At 45.1% G+C, this 17,105-nt stretch overlaps 1 protein-coding gene across 1 annotated transcript in view; it reads left to right on the top strand.

The window, feature by feature from the left end:
- MMD (monocyte to macrophage differentiation associated) overlaps positions 1-17,105 on the top strand; it is a 142,351-nt gene that overhangs the window by 57,027 nt on the left and 68,219 nt on the right. The window contains exons 3-4 of the mRNA XM_050920136.1: positions 2,510-2,624; positions 3,073-3,131. The gene's annotated coding sequence lies outside the window, so the exon portion shown is untranslated. The remainder of the gene's footprint in view (positions 1-2,509; positions 2,625-3,072; positions 3,132-17,105) is intronic.

Genomic DNA, 17,105 nt, shown 5'->3' with positions numbered 1-17,105 from the left:
CTCCCAGTCTCTGGCTCACTGGGCAAGTGATATATGGACAGTCCCTTCAGCCCCTCAATGGGAGAGAATGCTTTACATTACTCAACAGCCAGTGCTGAGGTCCTATTGTTCACCCTGCGCTAAAGGATGATGCAGAAGCATCTAGAGGGTGTCACTCAGAGCAGAATTTGACCCATTACCTTGGGATGGGGAGATTGAGAGGAAGGAGTTGATAGAATAGGCTCCTCTACATAAAATAAAAACCTCTGCCATCTCTCTTTTAGACACAGGCAGTTGTTCAAGATCCTCCTTTTGATAAAATATTGCCCAAGCTGTCACAAATCGGTTGACAACTGGAACTTCACATTTGACTTTATATTGCACTCCCATGGCCATATAAAACTTCTCTGTGTGAGCGGGGATGGGATCCAGATTCTCCTGTTCTGAAAACACAAATGCTTGAGAGAAGAAATGTTAGCAATATGGGATCTCTGGTACACAGCAGCAAAGTGCTGATTCTATCCACTAGAGGGCAGTGGTATACATACACACTAGCCAGGTTGTGGCACTGTAGATAGGTATACTGACGTGTGTGTGTATATACACGCATTGTACACAGTTAACAATGTAAGCAGACCAGTTTGTACATGGATTATATGAGAAATTTTCACATATTCAATGCTATGTAAATTTTATTTCTTCTAACAATTTTGAGTCATTATTTTAAGCCCTGCTTACAGAATATTTGCCAAAGTTTTGCAGCCTGGTTCTTCACAGAATCCTATATCTATGAGCCCTTCACAGGGCTGTTAATGTGCTATTTTTTAAACTGGGTGCAAAACCCTGACCTTACACTTTCCAAAGAGAAAGACGTGAGAGGATCCCTCCCCCACCCCCCAGACGTTAATTGAACTGCTCAGGAGAGGATGTTGTGTTCTGTGGGCTCTTTCCCTCTCTTATAGGTCTGATCACAACACAGTCACTGATGAATTTTATCCTCAAAACACCAAAGTCTTGCTCAAGGTGACACAGGAAGTCTGGGACTGAAATGAAAATTTAACTCACCTTACCCACTAGGTTATCCATGCTTCCTGTAATAGGCCTGCTATGGTGTCTTCATTTTCCCTTCTAGCTGTCAATGAGGAGGGGGTTTGCTCTCTCCTTTTCAATCCTGCATGATTTTTCCATTGCAGATTATGCTGCATTTTCTAAATTGTTTCAGTCTCTCTCTCTGTGTGGTTCTTTTTTTGCATGGGACAGAGAAATGCTCATGCACTCACTAGTAACTCACACAAGCCACTTCAATACTGAATGCTTGGAGATGGCCCCCTTCAGTGGGAAGGGGACCCCTGCAGGTATATTTTTATTTTGAAGAGGTTTTGTTTTATTCTGAAGCTGGCCCTTTTGCTGTTAGTGACCTGATCTTGGGCATATAGAACAGCTGGGAAAACAAGAGAGCTGTCAAAGCGGCATCCTGCCAAAAAAGGGGACTAGAAGGCATCAGAAACCATGAGAAAGATGGGTTTCTTGCCAAGCAACTGAGTGGTCCACATGGAGTCTGTGTCTCACAATGGACCTTGTGAAACTTACCACAGCCCTGAACACAAATATCTCCCTTGAAGACCCAGGCAACTTATTTATCTCCTGTTATTGCTCTGCTGCCAGCCCCTAGGACTTCGCCCTAAGGCATATGCTCCTTTGTTTTGGTTGTTGTTTAAGAAGACGGATTAGGTTCCTTTGGCTGTTATGAGAGAGAAGGACTGATAGCAGAGAAAGAGTGGCACTGCACATCACCTGGTCAGTGGAAACAAAGAGAATGCTCATGGGTTTTAAATTGAGTTCAGAATGGCTTCCTTCAGCCTGGCTTCTAAATGAATCCAGACCAAAGGGGATGGCTTTGTGCAGCCAGAGTCTAAATCTTGCAAACAACAACATTACCCCAGCCCAAGGATGTAGTGCTAACAGCCAGCCAAGGCCCTCCAAACACAACCCTCTTACAGTGCACTGGGGGGCTAACGTCATTCAATACAGCTGGCTGAGTTCCACTACCCTGCAGTCTCTGCACTCTGGGAGGTACTTCTACTCCAGGAGAGACTGCTAACCCTTCCCCAGCCAACCTCTGGATGGATCTTGTAGCCCAGATCACAGGACCCCGCTCCTGCTGAAGACTTTTCTCAGCCCTTTTTAGAGAAGTCTCTCTCTGCTCCTCAGAGGAAAGAGCCTAATATGTAGTCTCCTTTGGAGACAGACACCGTTCCCAAAACCAAGTTCATCACCATGGGCAGAGATGGTGTTCCACGAAAACACCATGGCAACTGCAGAACCAGCCGAAGGGGTCTTTGCATGTGGTGGTGGGGCGGGTGGAGGTGGGCATTGGTGGTAAGCAATCTGCCTCACAGACAGATCTGTGGGAAAGATACATCGTTATACATCTTCCACATTCATCTAACCTTTAAATCCCAATTCAGTTCCCATATGTTTTCTACTTCTTGTACAGCTTCATCTTTTTCTTTTTTGTGCTTCGGTCCAGGCACATTCAGGGAGGCTGGAACAATCAGAACTGCTACTGCAAACCCAGTCCCTGCAGTTACTGATACGTCAGCATAACTGAGTCGAAGACTAATGTTGCCTTGGTGTATGATAAGGTAGGGCTACCTATATTAAGATGCAGGGTGGCTACAGCTGTCATAATAATTGGCTTTGACCCAGATAAAAAGTGAAGTGGATACAAAGAAAACCTGTAATGGGGGTGGGGGGAAATGGGAGGATAGAGGGAGTTTGGTGGGGGGCACGGGAATTCTAAAAACAGCCAAGCTTACTTTATTTTTTGTTATTGCTTTTTTTTCAGTTACCCATAAATTTAAACCTCATGAAGCGGGTGAGTTTGGACACTTAAACCCCAAGCCTTATACACATGCCTCCCTTTGCATGTGAGCAGTGTCACTTTCTCCAGTGGGATCACTCGTACCTAAAATGAAGTACATGTCCAAGTGCTTCTAGGATCAGGGCCTAACTGTGGAGGACAGTGTTGGAATCAGCCCATTCATAAACAGCACAGAATAATGATTTTCCTTTCTCCCACCTTTTCAAAAGGAAAAGAACAACTCCCTCCCTCTACTGCTATTTAGAAACCTGACTGTCTATTTGAGGAGGTAAGAAATCAACCTTGTTTTCAAACATACGGGGGTACGTGCAGCTTTAGAGGTTATGATCCAGCACAGGGCAGCCAATATGCTAGAAAAACATTGTTTTATTCAAAGTGAAATCATTCCCACTTCTTTGAACCAGGGCAATCAATTGAAGTACTTCCAGACCCAAAGCCAGCTGTTTGAAATAGGATATTAAATTTAGTGTTCACCATTTAGCAGTCTCCATGTTGTCTATAAAAAAAATAAAGGAAAGAGATTTTCTACGTCTAAAAGATCTGCCAAGCATAAGAATGTTATTTTGCTCTCTAATTAGATAATCCATCGGGCTAAGAATGAAAACATACCAGGCTGCACTTAGTTTGCTGTAATACAGTCCAAATGTGGACAACTGCAGCCTGTGGGTTGGAGTGGTTTTATCTCCTTGGGGCATGTGTGCTCATCAGAGATCAAATTCAAACCAGCATAAGTGAAGTGCAGGTAGCTGAGTGACACCAGTGACTGATTTGGCCCCTTCTACTTGCTACTCTTCAGAGGATTTTCTTTTTGATTTGCTGCCTCTTTGCCTGAAGAGGGTACAGACTTGCAGGAAACTGTTTCAGACAGCGAGAACAACAAGGTTACTGAAGTGGGGAGCTGGCAGTTGGTTGGCAGTGGCCTTCTCCTAAGAATTCTAATGGTTCCTCCCTAATCTCAAAGAGAGTCAGCTTTGGGGAAAGTACCTTATAAATCAGGGCTGTAATGAATAACCTGGAGGTAGGAGGGGTGACAGCCTCTTGGAACATTATCCACACCAATAAAACTGTTGTCTGGAGAGAAAAAATTAACACAGGTCACAACCAGACTGATCATCAGGCTAGTACCATGGCAGACAACAATCCACAGCTGGACTAATGGACATTGAAAGTGGCTTCCCTGCCCCTTTTTTCAGTCAGGGAGCCTCAGCCACTAACACTTCTTACCTTTACTAGATTGTGCAACTTGGCACAAGAAATGGTTTAAAGGGCAGATTTCTATCATCACACATTGAGCCTCCTTCTGGGTTTGACAAGTGATGGATGAGCCAATAGTCCCATGATGTCACTTTGGGACCACACCCAAAAGAGGAAACTAAACCCAGGACAGATCACTTGGGTGGATAAAGCCAACCACTCAGCTCAAAGAAACTTCTAGAGTGAGTTTCCTCCTTTTCTCCCTGGTGTGAAGAGAGTGCACAAAAGAGCTGAGATGCGCTGAGGATTTTGGAAGCTGTGCTCTGACATGTCTGGTAAATACTGGGCTCGGATGGAGTTGGGGTAGGGCCCTGCCAAATTGTTGCTGTCGCCCTCCTGATTTAGTGTGAGCTCTCTGTAGGCTTGCTGCTGGACAGAACACAGGGAAAGACATGAATTGTAAAAGTCAAGGATGATCAGACCATAATCCAGCACCCTAGCCAATGAGGGATTGTTTGTTTCTACAGCATATCCTCTCCTCTCTGCTTTTAAATGTGCCAATTGCAGGTACATTCCCTTGGGAGACTGTTTGGAAAGCTTTCTCTGATAGTCAACCTAAATTTTTCTTTCCTGATTTTTGTCCCATCCTCCTTATGATGTCCCTTCCTATTACCCTAAAGAAGCCCCCTCACTCCTTCATGTTTGCACCAGAGCAGTGCGAACCTCGGGGGAGGGATGATATGTAAGGATTCATGTACTAATACTGGCATCTGTCCTGCAAACATTTATGACTTTACTCCTATCAATACTCCCAGTGAAGTCTATAGAAGTGAAGTTGTGCGTGTACATAAGTGTTTGCAGGATCGGGGTCTTATTTTATTTTGGTCTGAGTTTCACCTTAAATTTTAGGATTGAAAGATTCTGATATGGGACATTTGGGCAATATTAACATATAACTGCATTACTACTAAGAAGTTGATGACCCAAAATGTCAATGCAGAACTATTGATGTTCAACGAACTCCTCATCAAAACCATGAATGAAACCATGAATGTTGCATAATTTCAAAGCAGGACCAGCAATTGTCACAAGCTCATTCAAAAGAAGCACAGCAAGCCTTTTGATGAGCCTGGGCCAAATTCTGTGGGTCTCATGAAAGGTCAGGTCAGGCGAGGTTTCACTGTGAACATGAGTCACCATCTCATAATCTGTTTCCACGTCAGTTTCTCTTTCCTCACCAAGCAGCTGAAGGCTATATTGATTTGAGATCAGTTGAGTTTGCACTAAGATAAATCATTATGAACTGACAGAACTAGAACTGAACCTGAATGTTATGAAAGAAACATATCATGAGTCCAAATGGAATGACATGGAAACAATATGACTGAAGCCAAGATTCTAATGCTACACACAAAGACCGGGAGAGGGAGAGAGAGAAAGATGAACATGATACGAAGCCCCAAAGGACCAATACAATACTGATAAGAAAGCACTGAAAGGTCACACTGCAAAAATGATGGAGACTAAATTCAAAATAGAATGTTGTGACAATGCCAGGACAGAAAAATGAGGAGTGGGGGAGGCTTGAGAACAACATAATAGGAAGTGTCTGAATTAAGATGGAGCAGTTTGAACAAGGCTGAGCAGCAGATTTCAGATCCACTTCCAAACTTCCCCAATGCTTAAGGGTCCAGTACACCTGCTGCAGGATAGGAGAAATGCCACTCACCTGCCTCAACAGGTGGGGAACTTGAGGGACAGTTGCTGAGGAAGACAGTCACTGAGGGACACCATGTAGCTCCTCCCCTTCACACAGAGTCTCTGACATCCATTGGCCAGTTGGGGAGGAGGGGTGTTGATTGGCCAGCATTTCCCAGCTCCCAGGATTTAACCCGGGGTGGGGTCCATGTGAAATCCCTTTTGGCTCCATTATACCAGTCCCATCCTACTCCCCTGTGAATGGAAAACCAGCCTGACAGATGCTGCAGGTTTAGCTGATCACCGGTCTAGGGGTCAGGAAGGAACTTTTTTTTCCCCTGTGGGCCAATGGACAGAGGGAGAGGGGAGTTGTTTTGCCTTCCTCACCGCACCTTCAATCCACAGTGGGTTAAGTAGGAAGGTGCTTGGTACCTAACTGAGGTATTTGGCTGAGTTGCAATCAGAAGAACAGTTCCCAGAAGTAAAAAACCTGGGATGTTGGTGATGGGTCTGGGACTCTTGGAATGGGGTCAGACCTTGTGACTGTCATGGCTGAGGTCCCCACTCTTCTGCACCCTCTGACCCCCTTGCGGAGGGAGAGGTAAGTCGCAGAGCGAGCTGAGTCTTGGGAGGTAGTCTGAAGAGGGCCTACCTCAGTTATGGGTTATATGGTAGGAGCCCCGCGTAACTCCCACACTGGAACCAACTAAATGGCTGGTATAGTAGAGTGGGTGATGGGTGGGTAGCAGCCCTCCCTTGTATTTAAGCTTAGTAGAAGTTGCGGTTAAAATCCGCCATGTGTCTTTCCTCATTTCACCCCTGGCTCTGCCTCAGACTCCTAGGCAATAGGGTTCTTGGCAGATCTGGGGTGTTAATTTTGTCCCATCACCACCGAATACAAAATAAAAAGGTAGACGAGTAAGAAAAAGAGAGAGAAACTTGCCTCCTGCGAAACGGGACTGAAAGGGTACAGCACAGGAGTGAGAGTGCCTGAAGTAGAATGAAGAGAGGGAAACTGGGCTGCGTGAGTATTTATTATTACTGTTTGGATTTTGGCAGCTCTCTCCCTCACCCAGGGAGACAAAATCCCTACCCTGAAGAGTTTATACCCTGTGCGTAAAATAGGGTTGCTTGTAAAGAGGTGCTGGCAGCAAAGTGGTTTCTATGAGGAACCAAGCTTCCCTATGGTTCAAAATAGCTGCAGTCTGACCTTCAAGGCAGGCTGCAAGATTCAGCTCTGTGTGCACCCGCTGCTGCAAGGGGCAAAGTTTGATGGGGGTTGAATCTGCATAGAGGATGGGAGCTCTGGTTTAAATTTTGCTGGCTCTCCCAGAAGTAAGTTGCTATTTAAATTTAATCTTTGTTCCGCCAGCAGGGGTGTCCGGATCCTTGGAAAGGTCCCCTCCTTTCTATTATTGTATAAATCCAAGTCAATTAATCAACCAATAAAATCAGTGTCTTGTGGGGTCACACTGAGGGATGGAAAAGAGAGAGTGACACAGACTGAGTACTGGAAAAGAGGACTATGGGGCAATTCTCAGGGGTTCACCCATATTCAACAGAGCATTGAACTGTAGGCCCCTGATTAAGTTCCATTAATTTTAAAGTATGTTGCTGAATAGAGATGGATTTAAGCATGTGGTTTGGGGGATTAATAATTCGTTGATTTTCACAGAGAAACAGACAATGAAAAGTACAAAAAAAGGCTAAATGACTTACAGCTTGTATACGGTTCCAAATACTTCACAGGATCGCCAGTAAAATTATGGAATTACACAATTTATAACTTGTCAAAGCTGCAAACCCAGACAGTATAAAACCAGACAATAGACATAACATGAGGGAAGGAAAGGCATGGGGGGGGGTGAAGAGGAGGGGTTAAGTGGAGTGGAGGTCTGGTATTCCATGAGCCATCTCAACATTTCTATCCAAATGTATCAAGAAATGAGGTCCAAATTTCTTCAACTTCATATAGTTGCTGTTCATGTCTTTGGCTGCTAATTCAGACAGGTCTGAATGCCACTGCTCTGTTCTAGGCATAAGCCTACTCTTCCATTTTTTGTGAAATCGTATGTTTTGTGATAATTGCATCCACAAGAACCAAAGTCTTTGCAGCTTTGCTGATTTAGAACCAGAGGCCATAGAATTGATCTTATTCCTGTTTTTCAGAAGGTTTGTTCCTAGAGATCATTAGGCAAAGCCCTAATCTCTGTGTGTGTGTGTGTGTGTGTGTGTGTGTGTGAGAGAGAGAGAGAGAGAGAGAGAGAGAGCGCGTGTATGTGTGAGTAAAAGTAGACCATTACCTTCTATATAACCAGTGCATAATAACTTGAATGCGGAGTTTGGAAACCATCCTGTATGTGATTAGCTCTGTTCTACCATGATGCCTATAGCCAAATGATTGCCATCTACGTTTCTGCTCTTCCACTGAAATAATTTTTCAACTTCCTGTTGATGTCCAGACTTGATCTATTTTTCCAGTTATCTGGGTTTTACAAAGCACTCCAGAGCTGGGCACGTGGGTGTTTTTTGTCCGTTCAACCCTCTCAGCACTCGATTGCTTCATTGTGTTCTGCAAACAATGAAACGAGAGATGGAAAGAACAGCTGTGACTAGCTGGGCTTGTTGACCAGGTGCTTGGTTTGTATGTAAGTCTCCGTCTTTGAGGGGTTGCTAATCCCTGCAAACTGCTACAAACAGCTGAACCCAAACAGATTTCGATTTCTCCAGTGCCTTCAAACACAAGACGTGATTCAATCTTTGTGATGCTTTTTTTTTTTTTTTCAGATTCCAGTAGGGGAATATTAGTATCCTTCTAATTTACTTTCTGATACATCAGGGATCCCAGTTGCAGCCACTGTAATGCCATTAAAGTGAATATAGTCTTGAACTTCCACCACTGGGAAGACTATTAAATATTTTACCAGTTAGCTGGCCTGCCTGGTGGAAAAACTAAGAGTGGTCTGGGCTCAGTAGAGCTCCTAGCAATGGGCCTGGGAAAAAAAATAAAACACAATCATCTACCCTAGAAGCCTTCATTGCTTTTACTTTCCCTTCCCATTCCTATCCTCTCTGTTGGGTAGGACGTTGAGCCACTATTGGATGAGTGGAGTGTTCTGCAGCATCTTTCAAGCCAGCGATTTGCTCAGGCTTTTTTCATTTAGAAGTCCCCCACCTCCTATCATCCACCTAATCTGCCTGCAACCTCTTCCTGTTACACGGCATCCAGCAAAGGCGCATTCTGGGTTGAAGAACAGTTGGTTTCACAGAACAATGTGGAACAATTGTCTCAGCCTGGTCTAGTCACATGAGTGGTCCCTAAACTCTGCTGCCTTCTCATTTCTTCTCTGGGCGAGACTGTAGACTCCTGGACCAGCAGCCTCTGAGCAGTCTCTTCAAAGACTCCGATATGATGAGGAAGTCATAGTGTGTGAATGAATGCCCAAAAAATGCACAGATGGCAGGAAAGGCACCTCTACTCTGCCACTTCTCCTAAGGCAGTGGAATCTTGAATTCAGATCCAGAACAAATAGTCCTGAATTCAGAGGCAAGACTTTGTCCTGATTTATTGCCCACAGATACAGTAACATTCTCTCAAGGGAATTCAAACATTCATCGGGAATAGTGTATTCCTTATGCTGCCCATAGCAAACATGTTTGTTCCAGGAAAATGAAGGGAGAGGCAGCCGTGCATATCCAATGCTGAAGAATGGCATGTAGTATTTGTGCCAAATACAGCAGGGAACCTGTTCAACAGCTTCTCGTCCTACAGTAAAGACTGACATCCAGCACTGCCAAGGTCTCTGAAACCTTTAGGTACCCACCCTCCATCTGTTGGCCCCAGACTTAGAGCCTCCCTTGCAAAACTTGTGCACTTGACTCTTCCAGGAAAGAGTGTAACTTCCTCATGGCTATGCCAGAGCTGTTCCATCCACCTTGCTGTGGTCAGACATTCCCTGACCCCCTCGCCCCACTCCTTTAGCACATGCTGGCTATGGGCCTAGTCCTGTGAGGAGCTGAATTCCTGTGACACCCAGAGAGGACAGCACTGAAAACAAGTCACACAGCAGGTCTGTGACAAATCCAAGAACAGACACAGCCCCCCGGGAAAGAGAAAACAGCTGATCGTAACATGCCACATGATGGTAACTAGTCTGGTTTCACTAAGGACTAAATTATACCTTTTACATCTAAATTACCGATTTCTTTATCTACGACTTCCCTTGTAGCTGAGTCACAGATAAAGACAGTTAGATGTAACTCAGTACCATGCTCTGGAAGTTGCAGACATGATAGGGATGGCAGATGAGTAAAACCAAAACACTGGATTTAGGATTGTAAGCTCTTTGGGGCAGGGACCAACTTTTCATTGTATGTGTGTACAGCACCGAACACAATGGGACCTAGATCCCTGATTTGGCCCTGTAGCCTTGATTCAGTAAAGTGCCTAACTTTAAGCATGTGAACAATCTTAACCTCAGCCTTGCTTGAACTGGGGCTGCTAGAAGAAACCACAGTGCAAATAAATAATACTGTTTGGTGGAGTAGGTGCATCCAACAACTAGGTTACTTGTTTTTCCTTTTCATCTTTTACCCCAAGTTTATATTCCTTCTTTATTAGTGATTGTTTTAATAGCTATATTTTCCTCATGTAGTGCAGATCAAATGGATAAAAATGCACCTCTAAAGCAGGAAATGGTTTAACCACTGCACTTAAACATTTCCTGAGAGGAGAGAGTATAGCATAAACCATGAACAATAACAGTGGAAAATTGTTTCTCTCTTCAGAATGGGAATGACAGTATGGACTAAAAGAGTTTGAAAAAATAGAGGTCTCCCTCCTAATCAAGAATGTGTATGTTTCTAACATTTAAGGGAACTTACAAGAAAGCCCTGGGATTTCCAAATGCACATGATCTTTTAATGCCATCTACTGGACAAGGGGGTACAGTGCAGCAAGAACTGTTCAGCATCACACAGAGGAATTCTGTCCAATCCATGGAAGAACTTCTGAAAAATCTCTTGTTTCCAAATTGGTAATATTGAGAATTTTCATATCCTTTATAGGAAAAGCAGTAGTACATAAGAAACAAAAATGGGTATTAGGCACTCAGACACCAGGGCAATGGACATCCTTATAAAAACCTAGATGGATACATAGAGATCTAGAGATACGCTTGGAAAGTAACTCATTGTGTGTCATAGCACAACTAAGTTTACCCGCTCTATGCTTCATTTTACCCATCTTCAAAGTTAGAGTAATAATATCTACCTCATAAGGGTACAGTATTGCCAATTCTCACAATTTTATCACAGGTCTCATGATATTTGGCATTTTTCTCCAAGCCTCAACTCCTGGAGTCTGGTGAAACCCTGAAACTCTTAACTTTTCTTTTCAAAAAGGAAAGTTACTAGCGGAGAAAAGCTTGGAAACCTCAACCCTAGAAGCTCCAACTGCAGAAGGAAAAGAAAGAACCCAAAAGGTATTAACTTTTAACATTTCATAGTTTTAGGTTGACCAGACAGCAAATGTGAAAAATCAGGATGGGAGTGAGGGGTAATAGGAGCCTATATAAGAAAAATTGTGACTGTCCCTATAAAATCAGGACATCTGGTCACCATACATGGTTTATAAGCCAGTTTCATAACACTTTGGGGCCTGTCTCATGCTTCTTTACCCTGAGGGTTGACAATAGTGGGGCTGTTGAGTGACATAATGAACTAACAGTGGGAAAGTGCTTTGAAATCCTCAGATTCAAGGTGCTATAGAATTGCAAAGTAATAGATCCTTATTACAACAAATTATTATTATGCATTTGTATTGCGCTAGTACAGAGGTGGGCAAACTATGACCCACGGGCCGGATGTGGCCCGCGGGACCCTCCTGCCCAGCCCCTGAGCTCCTGCCCCTGGAGGCTAGCCCCTGGCCCCTCCCCTGCTGTTCCCCTTCCCCTGTAGCCTTAGCTCACCTCACCACCAGTGCAATGCTCTGGGCGGTGGGGCTGCGAGCTCCTGGGGCAGCGCCGCTGCAGAGCTCACCCTGACCCGGTGCTCTGTGCTGCGCGGTGCATGGCTGTAGTGCCGCCAGCCACTGGTGCTCCAGGCAGGGCAGTAAATGGGCACAGAGCAGGGGTAGTTGGATAGAGGGCAGGGGAGTTCAGGAGGTGGGCATGTGACTAGGTCAGAGGGAGAGGAATTTGGTGTTGAATGGGGGTAGAGGTCCGGGGGGCAGTCAGTAAGGAGGTGGGATGGGGCGGCAGGGGGCAGTCAGGGGACAGGGAGCAGGGGAGGGTGGATGGGGCAAGGGTACGAGGCGGCCCATCAGGGAACAGGGGGGGTTGGATGGGACAGGAGTCCTGGGGGTGGACCATCAGGGGGCGAGAACCCGGGGGACGGATAGGAAGTGGGGGCCGGGCCATGCCTCCCTCCACTAACCGTCCCTCCATACAATTCCAAAACCCAATGAGGCCCTCAGGCCAAATAGTTTGCCTGCCCCTGCGCTAGCATGCTGGAACCCCAGGCATGGACCGGGACACCAGTGTTCTAGGCACTGTCCTCTCTCATTCCCTTGCAATGGGTCTGCCCACTGGGAAAAGGCTAGAGAGAAGAGCTATTGCTTTGCTCCCCCATCCTGGGTTAAGTCTATTGCCTTAGGTGCTGCATTTACTAAGCGTCCAGCCTACATTTATACATGCCTGTAATGTATGAGCTCACCTAGCCCCTCTAAATTAAAAGATCCTGCTTTGGGCAGCAGGAGGTGATGGGGCAAACACCTCCCCCGCTGGCCTAAATCTTTGCCCACCAAGATACCACTGTTTACTAGTGTCCTCTGCCCACTGGACCCTGACTGAGTTATACTGTGTATCTGTGCTGCAGTTAGAACTGATCTCTCTCTGTCTCTTATTTCTTCTATTTCAGTAGCACCTAGATGCCCCATCCAAGCTCAGAGCCCCATTGTGCTAGGTGCTGTACATACACATTGTCTCTCTCATATGCATAGTAAGACAGTCTCCAATCCAAAAAGCATACAAGCTAATTAGCTCAGACACACAGAGAAGTGGGAGAAAGAAAAAAAATCTTCATTCCATATTACACAGGGGAAACTGAAGCACAGAGACACTAGGGCCAAGTATTTAGGCCACTAATGCTCTGGAGAGGGGTGTGGGATTTTCTCCGAGGTGCCTAACTCCCACTCATTTTCTTCTGTCCTGACATTGGAGAAAAGCCACATTAACTTGTTCTCAGGGAGCATTCACTAGGTCAATATCATCCTCCTGCTGTCTAGGAGTTAGGCAGCAGGAGGTGCTATCAGGCTCTTACCCTCCATCCCGCCTGACTAGTGTCCAATATTTAAACTAGCTTCTGAAAATCCCACTAGGCCACCTACATGCATCTTTAGGCACCTAATCCTTTAAAAATCTGACCCTGCATCACTTGCCCAATCTCACACAATAAGCCTGTGCAGTTCCAGGAATTCAACCCAGTTCTCCTGATTCTCAGTCCAGCACCTTGAAACCAAGACCATCCATTCAGTTAAATGAAATACCTTCACAATATAGATGTTGTGCCAGTTTATTCCTTTTTAACCTAAACTTCCTAAACTTTACTTGTTGTTATGAGCTGAGTGACGCCTTGTTACAAGTTGAGTTAAAACCTCGTTGAAACTGATGTGTGAACAGGCCCTCCACTTAAGATAGCTGTAAGGGAACACACCTAAAACAAGGCTTAATAAGGTCTGCCCAGAAACTAGCTCTATGTAGGAGGAGGGTTCAACTGAGTATTGATTTTTTTGGGGGAAGGGGGGGCAGAACAGAGACAAAGGCAAAAAGCCAGGAAGCCAAGCAACAGCCTGGGAGCATGGTCTGATCCTAGAGAAGCTATAGAGAGTTTTTGGTCTGGTGTTGGCTAAAGAGGGTTGGGGCTCTAAACCAAGAAATCCTGCCTCCTGCATGCAGAGAAGCAGGACTTTGTAGAATCCCTGTAAATAAACAGGATTGCGTCCATAGGTGGCGACTCTGTGAGTGCTATGGGGCTGGAGCACCCACAGAAAAACAAAAGTGGGTGATGAGCACCCATTGGTCAGCCCCCCCAGCAGCTCCTCCTCCTCCCCCCAGCATCTCCTGACCACCAGAGGCCCTGCTGATCAGTGCCCCCTCTTCTCTCCCAGAACCTCCTGCCTGCTGCAGTCAGCTGTTCCGCACCATGCAGGAGGCACAGGGATGGGAGGAGCGAGAGCAGGGCGTGCTTAGGGGATTTAATCTCCAGCTTCTAACATTCATAATGTGCATAATGTACCCTGAATATGTTCTGTACAGTTGAGGATTAGATCAGGGTTTGTGAACTAACTACAGTTTGAATAATCATTGCAGCACGTTTGTTTCCGTGCTGTTGTATTAGTCACAGCTTTCATGGCTGGGCTATGGCCATGTGAAAATGAGAGCTGGCAGATTTTACAGCCGTAGACCCCAGTCCTGCCATTGTAAGCATTCCTCCACTGTAAGCATCCATTTTCTTCAGCTGCAAAGACAGCAATAAAGAACAGCATATATCAATCAACTAATCCCATCCTATTCTACACCTGATCTCAGTCCTCTGTTTGTGTTCTGCATCATACACTGGGATTGCTAGTGTCTCCACTTCCCTCCTCTTCCACTTCAGACTAAGATTAAAGGGGTTTATTTATCCTGGGGCTATTCTTAGCAATGACTCTGTTCTCTGACAGAACAAGCAGTTAAACCAATCAACCTAGCTTGTTAATAATGATGACAATCAGTGTGTCAGTTAGCTTTCATGGTGTAATCAGCTGGCATCCATAGAGTGATGCTTGGCTTTTGAGAAGCTATTTTCAGTTCTGTTTGAGGCTCTGTTTGTGCCACCGGCTGTCAGGATTCAATTCTGGAGAGTGACATGGGCGGAAACTGCTTCCTCCTTCAATTATTTAACAAAAAGCCTGAGCTGTATGGTGAATTCCTTTTGCAGGACCCAATACGCTTCCAAACTACTATAACACCTGAGAGTTACTGATTGTGTCACTGAGACACAAACCTGAAGTTTGGAGCGGCGCGCTGCTGGCATTTCTGTAACTCCGCATATTTGAACAGTGTTGTCTCATTGTTGCCTTGTGTTTTGCTATCTGTTTCCACTTGTTGTGTCTTGTTTTAGGCTTAGACCAGGGACCATCTTTTTGTTCTGTGTTTGTACAGCTCCTAGCACAGTGAGTGCATGCAGGTTGAAGGCAGATCTGGATCAGTGGTCAGAGTTCACACAAGAGGTTTAATAACCAGGAGATCCAATCCAAGGGGAGCGTATAGCAAGGCAGCTGGCGGGGTCAAGCTGGGTCCAAGTGGCAACTAGCAGGCAATGGCTTGTCGCTCAGGCAAGGCGAGAACAGAAGCAGGAAATTTATATATGGACACCAGCAATCAGGGCCAAGAGCAAGTAGCCAATCAGGAAGCAGGTCACAGAACCCTGGAAGCTGGCCCACTCAAGTCTGTGAATTCTCCGGTAACTGGATAAGTTGGTGTTGTGTGATGGCCAAGACTACTTCCCAAGAACTCAGTGGGTGTGGGTGACCAGGATTTGAGACTGAGGTCCTGACCTCAGGCCCCTTGTCCATGACGGGGGCTCTGAGATGCTACCACGCTGCAAATGACAATAACTGAACTTGTGAGGAATGCAGCCGCTGCATTGCCCTTTAGTTGGCTGCAGTAGATGTGGGAGGGTTGAGACATAGCCACCAGGTGCCTTTTAAACAGACTAGTGCCAGATGGTGCTAGCAGGGAGCCAGGGGCGCTGGAACAATTTGTGTAGTGGGGGTGCTGAGAGCCATTGAATCAAACTGTAAACTCTGTATATGATGGAAACCGCTTCAAGCCAGGAGTGCGGCAGTCCCTCCAGCATGTTAGTTCCAGCAGCTATGCAGGGAGCAATTCTTGTGCTCAAGAAAGAATAAAAGCCATTATTGTAGCAAGCTCCTATGCTGGGGGGAAGGATCCCAGAGCTCTCTCTCCTTCCCTTGTTTTCTCACAGGAGTGCTGGTCACAGTCAGGCCACTGACAATGATATTCCAGCTTTCTCACCTTTCTTCCTCATTAGTATCATTTTTTCTTCAGTACTGATTTCACCACAGCAATTACTTCCTCTTTCTTTGAAGTATGGATTGCAGCTAACTCCAAATGAATGAACCATTCTTAGCTGTCACCTATTCCTTCATAATCAGTACCCACTGCTTTCATTTTAAGGTGAGTATTATTCTTGTGGCCATCTCCTACCTAATCAACTCTGATCTAAAACTCCAGGCTCCATCCTTACCTTCCTTATATTTTCAGTTTTAGTCCTAGCTAGACTTTTTTAATCTTTGTCCAATAATTCCTTTTTTTGTGAGTCCTGCTGAAGTTAGATGCAAGTCACGTCAGTTATGATCTTGCATGTTTCCTCTGGGTGAAATTCACTCCCATCGCCTGACACACAGTTGGAATCAATGGGATTTCTGTGAGAGAACCATGCGAGATTTCAGTGCAGTGGAATCAATCTGCAGGTCAGACAAGACAGTTAAGAAGTCCCTCTGTGGTTGCTATACCAGCCCACAGCCTGTTACTTCTGTGCCTCCCATTGTGAAGGTTTTTATGCACTGGATTCAGATCACTGGTGACCAAACTAATTTACTGACCCATATAACTGCCCATAATACAATCCTCCCTTTCAGGAAAGTTTTGTTATAAACTTTCTCAAGGTTTTGTTTTGTTTTTTAACCCATGTGTGGAATTATATCCCTGCAATGGAGTCTGATATAATGGATTTAAAAAGAAATTATAGGGAAGATCTCATTTGCTATTAGATGGGTTATTATTTTAATAAAGTGGTGCCTACAGTTGGGATTATGGCCCTATTGTGTTAGTCACTATATATACACATAGTAAAAGACAGGCCCTGCCCCAAAGAACTTGCAGTCTAGAGGGACAAAGAGTAGGAGAAGAAATGAAGGAACAAAGAGGCAAGTGACTTCATTCAGGTCACAGAGCAGGTTATTAGCAGGACCCAGAATAGAACCCAATCCCACTCTGTGCTCTCTACCCATTAGACTATGCTCCCTATAGAGTTAAAATTTCTATAGACTATATTAAATATCTGTAGAACCCTACTAGCTTTGTTAATATTACTGTTTATAGGACTTTAATATGAGGAATAACCAAGAGAACAGGAACTAATCTTTTATAGGAAGAACTGGAAACCTTCATACTTGGCCTCTGATTTCTTGCACAAAAACACACATGCTGCTGCTCAGCGCATGCGAACACATGTTTTCACATTCAAGCCAGGGAGCTTGGTACATTTGCACAGGCAAAATTTG

The sequence above is a fragment of the Gopherus flavomarginatus genome, chromosome 12 (assembly GCF_025201925.1).
Source record: "Gopherus flavomarginatus isolate rGopFla2 chromosome 12, rGopFla2.mat.asm, whole genome shotgun sequence".
NCBI lineage: Eukaryota > Metazoa > Chordata > Testudines > Testudinidae > Gopherus > Gopherus flavomarginatus.
This window is presented reverse-complemented; position numbering and strand designations above follow the sequence as displayed.